Genomic DNA, 6,469 nt, shown 5'->3' on the forward strand with positions numbered 1-6,469 from the left:
GAAGGATTTTCTGATTGGGATGTTTCTCCGGTATATCCAAGACCAGCCTTTATAAGAGGAGAACACTAAACCTTGATGAGTTCATCTAAGGTTTCTAATCCTTTAGAAAATCTAAGATTCAAAGATTTTGCCTTCTCAAGTTCTTTTCTTAGACCCACTACTTCACATTCCAATTTTTCATTGTGCTTTTCTCTTTCAGTGAGTCGATGTGTCAAAGTGTCTATGAGCATATTCTTTTCTTCCAAACATATTTAAGTTGAGTGATTTCTTCAAGAAAATATTCCTCTTCTAAGGCATCCATAAAATCATGATTGTCATAAGCCATGAGTAGTTTAATATCTTGTTCAAATTCATATTCATCACTATTAGACAAGCCATCACTTCTTCATGAATATTTAACTTCTTCTATTTACAAACTTTTTCCTATTACCTTTCGCAGACTCCTTTCCTTTGTCATGATTATCTTTATGAGGACATTTAGCAGCATAATGACCAACTCCGCCACAAGAAAAAAATTGAAAGGAAGCTTACCTCTGAATCTTCTGGAACCCCGTTGAAGCTTCTTTACAAAGATTACCTCATCTTGTTATGAAATATATCCTGATTCCTTGAGATCTTCCTTTTCTGAGGCTTTGAAAATGGCTTCTCTAATATCTCATGTACCTCCTTTCCTCATTTCAAAGGCAGTTAAAATTCCATGAAGTTGAACAACAATAATAGATTGTAGATCATGCTTCTCTTCAATGGTAGATACTTTTGACTCAAATTTAGAAGATAGGGATCTCAAAATTTTCTCTACTAAAGTAGCCTCTATTATTTCTTCACCCAGATTCTTCATACAATTTACAATCTCATCTACTCATAAAAAGTAACTAGCAATACTTGCATCACTATGCATCTTGAGAGTTTCATATTGAATTCTAAGAGTTTGGAGCTTAGCCTGTTTTACCTAGGAGTCTCCTTTGTAGCTCTGAATGATTTTGTCCCATATTTCTTTGGTTGTCTTGAGCTACATGACTTTGACAAATTTTGATTCTGACAGACTTCCCAATAAAGTATTGATGACTTTGGCATTGGTTTCATATGACTTATTTCCTGCTATATCAGTGGGTATTACTATTGGAAATTGGTATCCTCCTTCGACAATTTCCCAAACATCAGCTCCAAGTGACTAAAGATAGGCTCCTATTCTTACCTTCCAATATACTAAGTTGTTTCTATTGAATATTGGTGGTCTGATAGATCCTATGCCTTCGTGATTTTTCATCTTGAGAGATCTCCCTTCATGCAATCAAGCTTCTTCTGAAGGACCTCCTCTAATACGAATTGTTGAGAAAAATGTTGAGGGGGGGGGTGTGAATCAGTATTTTAACTTTCACAATAATGAATTTCCTTTTTAAACAGTATAGGCTACTTTACTGAAACCAACAACCATATGTCCGTGACTATAAAGAATGAAACCATCATATATAATAAACAACTAATTCATTGTCTTAAATTAGAGTGTGGTGCATTAAGCAATAAACAGATGTAGTAAGAACAAAATAAATGAACATACATAAGCAACACAAATGAACACCAAGGGTTTTCAAGTGGAAACCCAATGTGGGAAAAAAACCATCGTTGTTGTCGTCTCAGTCTTCAATCTTCTTATAATAAAAAGTGTTTACAAATTTTGTATTGGTGAAAACTTTTCCAGTACATAGGCATCTACGTGCTAAAGGCTACAACCTTCACTCATTTTCTAGCTTCTACTGGAAGGGAGCTCCAACCCGCTAGCTCTTTTACTGGATAATATGTTTACCAATATGTAGGCGCTAGCCTACAGAAGGCTACTACCTTCACTCTTCCTCCAGGGACCACGATTCATAAATTTTCATACTGGATTCTCCTAGTACACAACAACACAATATATAGGCCACATTTCATCAAATTTTCATAATGTACCCAGTAGTAACATTGAAGCTCAAAATCAATAATAAATGCATCTACCAACAATCATTCAATCTAAACTGTCAGATCAATGTCACCAAAACACATAGCTGAACCTAGAAAACTACATCAACAACCAGAACCAACTGCAACCTCAAAAATCATATATCAGAATGTATATGCTACTTCAGTAAAGCCAACCTGCATGTATGTGCTACTTCCTTTAACCCAACCTGCATATACCTCTAAAGATATTGAATCATACAACCTCTGAACCACAAACTTTACCAATCAGTGACATTCTGAAGATCTAATGTCAAGACATAGAGTTCTACACAGATAGCAGCAAATATCACCCTTATCACTTAATCAACCAATCAATCAGACTCAATCTCCTTATACAGTCAATTCTACTTTCATATCTAATGAAGAAATCATTGATAGCCAACAGTAAAACAACAACACCGACTATATATAGCAGTCATCTCTGAACAAAAAGCCTTTCTTCTGTATACGTGATGCGGGAGCAGAGGACTCAGAGGAAAAAATCTCCCAAATTATTCCAAAAAATCCAAAAAAAATTTACAGGCAAGGGAGTGGGGTCCTTTAGCCTGCAATTTCTATGTTTTTTAGTTAAAAATTAGAATAAATCTAGCAATAAATCATGCATTGTAATAAAGCTCTCAGGCTTTAAATCATTCATGTTTTTTCCTTGTATCGGATAAGACGAGAGGACTTATCCTTAGAAAAAAAAAAAAAAACATAAAGTAGAATAAAGGCCAGAAAAGCGCTCAAGCGCCTGAGCAATCACTTTAAAGCAAAAAGAACAAAAGCTATGCGCTCGGCGTTATTGTATTCAGGCTCTGTAATGTATATATTGATAGACGATGGAATAAAAGAATCGGTGCTGATGGTTCTAGTTTTCACCATATAAAACTGTTGTACATTAATCTGTTTGTTTTGGCGTTTTTTCCAGCGCGCAAATTATGTATGTGTTAACTGTTAACGCTTGGCTTCATGTGATATAGATCGCCTGAATCTATTGTTATGCGGTGGTTTTCCTTTGAAGATATACAGAGAGAGCGAACCCTGTCCTCACAAAAATTCTTGCGTTCCTATCTCAGTTATGCTTGAAAGCTGTCCATATATGCATCGATTGCGGAATGTCTGTAGTGGATTAACAATTTAGGACCGTAAGCATTAACAATCATGGTTACCATCTATGCCAGCGGAGGAGGCTTTGTAAACCAGAAGGCTATGCTGAGCAATCGTTGATTAGAGTATACACCGGCGAACACAATTCAAGGGCGGAATATATATCGAGTGATGTGGATTTGGCTATGCTTTGGATAGTCCAATTGAAGAGCGGATATATAAAGCTATATGTACACATATACTGGCCGAGAAGAGCATAGAGCGCCGAGTATATATATATAGAGTGCTGTCAGTCCACGGTAGGTAAGTCTTTGCCATCGTAATTCCATTACATGCTGCGCGCACATATAGATCGTGGATATGTATTGTATATGTAATCTGCCAAAGAGATATGACTTTTAAAGCCGCCTCCAAGAGCCAAGATTAATTAGTAACGCATGATATCGGGACTTGAAAATGAAACATTAGTTTAATGACTGATGCGCCCAGTCCAAAGGAGAAGGAAATTGACCAAGGCATAGATGAACTCGCTGACAGATTGAGGAAACTGACTCTAACGCCTGCACCCTCGCCATCAATACGCTACTTGGAAGTGTCGAACTAGCGTGTATATGCGCCTTTACCAAGGCGAACCAACGTATAGATCTGCAAATAATAAATTATAACTTTGCAACTATTCCAGACATCAGACATACCCATATCATAACATTTAAAGTATAAAACATACGTTATCATTCAGATCTAGCCCAACCATTATCAGATCATATAATGATAAGTCATTTCAGGTCTCATGATCCTTATCCAACATTGTATCCAAAGGTGCACAAGATATTTCATATCATATCATAATCATAGCCCCTACAACATAAAATATACTTCAGATAGAAGTATTCATGAAAAACCCTTTCACTTGCACACTTAGCCCTTTGATCTTCTCCTCCTTATATAGTTTTAGCCTTTCTCAATACCTTGTACCAAAACAACACTTAGAATGTGTGGTATTCGTAGACGGGATCAAGTAACTGTTATTCTACTTAATATTGTGAGCTAATACCATGGTATGGACCCTTGGTATTATTCAAACTTAATTTTCCATCTCATACGCACTTTTCCTCTTGTGAAAGTGTGTGCATACATATACGTGGATATTTTTATGTGAACCCTCTTGTATATGCGACTTTGACTAGGTGAACTAATGTATACAACTTAACACAACTGAAAACATCCTTTTTCTTGAATTTATTGATTCTGATCTGTAGTCCTTTGTTCCATCCTCCTATTCTTTTGTGCCATTAGTCTGTTACCTCTGAATTGACCTTTTACAATGTGAGTTTCCCTTTATCAATTCTGAACTCACCTGTGAATATGTTGCCATGAAAGACAACATATGTACCATAATGCCAAGTGTGGTGGGACCATAACCCAGATTGTTGGACATTGGATAAACCAACGCTCCTCGTGTGTTTCACGACATGGACTAACTGCCTCTTGTGGATCCTTATCTCTGGCAATGCGATTGTTACACTAAAAAATGTCACCATGACCACTTACAGTTAGTATGGCTCAAATAAACAGTCATGCTACCCTCTTAGGCAAGTCTTATGCCTCTGCTATCCATCTCAAACTCAAAGAAGAGAGAAAGTCTTGTAAAAATGTGTTTATCTCTGGGGTCGCAGGTTCTCTCAAGCCTTACCTGCGGGGACGCTCACAATGTTCACAAAAACTGCGTCTTTGGACGCTCTGTATGTTAAGGGACAGGTGCGTCCTTCTGTAAAAGGCAAAATGCGCAAGTTTCATCTTAAAAAAGTTACTTGTGGTTACTTCTAGAACTTTCTAGAGGTCGGTTTGATGAAATGGATGCGCCTCCAGTTGGTTCATGTATCCCTATTAAGGAGGAACTTATCCCATCAATAAGGGAGCTATCCCACCCAAAGAGGGGGATTATCCCATTGATGGTGGACCTGAATAACCTCTTTACAGCACTATAAATAAAGACCTTGGGCCAGAAGGAGGGGAGGTTGGAGCTATACATTTTCTTTGGGTAAATGCTGCAGGAATTAGGACTCCCATTTAGAACCTTGTGAGGAGAGATTGTCTTTGCTTGATTCTACTTGGAAGTGGATGAGCTTTGTCAAAGTAGAGGAAAACCCTTGATGGACCCTGGGAGGAACTTGCACAACACCAAGGCCAGGTTGTAAGAGTTTCCTTTGTTTCGTTATTAATACAAACTGGTTTATTTTTCTCAATAGCTTGTGTTAATGAGTTATTTCATGTGTTCCTTGGTCTGCATGTTGGATATATGTTTTATTATATGAAATGCAAGTGCTTGGTAATTGTTTGATTGTTTGTGGTTGCAGGAATTGATGTGAAGGAGGAGCTCATCCGGATCGGCAAGGACGGACTACAACAACAGCGTTTTGGAATAAGGTAAGTCTAAACACTTGTAGTTTTCATGTTTTAAAAGGTGTATTTAGAGAAAGATCACTCCATTTTGTCTTGTTTGTCGCTAGAGAGTTTAGACTCCTAGGGAGGTCAGTTGTGTCCGCACAAACGACTTTTTCTGCCACGACAAATTGGCGACTCCGCTGGGGAAAGATTCCATTGATGAGAAAAGTCTTTTCCTTTATGTGAACTTTGCTTTGAGAAAATTGTTTTATTTTTCTGGTTTTGGCTCTGTGATTCTGTCTCTGGGTGGGTTAGCTTAGGATTAGTTTTATTTTGGTTTTTCTTGAGTTTTTCAGACGGACGCACCCTCTGAGTACTGCACAGTGCGTCTTTGGACGCGCTGTTGCCGTTTTCACAGAGCGGGCCCGCGCCTATTCTAATGGGTCGCCTGCGTCTTCCTGTAAAAATTTAGGAAAACTCCATTTTTGCTTTAATTGCTTTTAGATTTTGTTTTTTCTTAGTTTTTTCTGCCCAGATTCATTAGTCCCTTGTCCAGAATCTTCACCTAAGCTTGTTCCTGCTCTTAGCTTTCATCAATTGGGTGTTTTGAGTCTCTTTTTTGAGAAATTCTTGATTTGATTTCCTTTGATCATTACTTGGAGGTTTGTCTCAGTCTTTTCACAATTTTGCATCTTTTTGCTTTTGTTTTTGCAAAAAAAAATTCCCCCTAAATTGTGTATGAGTGTTAATCGCCTTTGAGTGTTTTTATGTTTTGATCTTTGGAACTCTCACCCAATTTTCTCAATTTGCACTTGATTGGTTCTTAGATCACATTAGAATCGTCTTGTGTTTGAGAATTCTTTTGCATAGATCACATTTGCACAATTAGAATTCTCATTTTCAGAATATTATTGAAAAATGTGCATAGATTACATTTGCATACTTTTCGAGTGAATTGTGCTTAGATTACAATTGCATAGTTTACATTCTGAAAAAT

Source organism: Pinus tabuliformis, chromosome 5_1, assembly GCF_031772625.1.
Source record: "Pinus tabuliformis cultivar Carrire ecotype Pingquan chromosome 5_1, CPIR1, whole genome shotgun sequence".
Lineage (NCBI taxonomy): Eukaryota > Viridiplantae > Streptophyta > Pinopsida > Pinales > Pinaceae > Pinus > Pinus tabuliformis.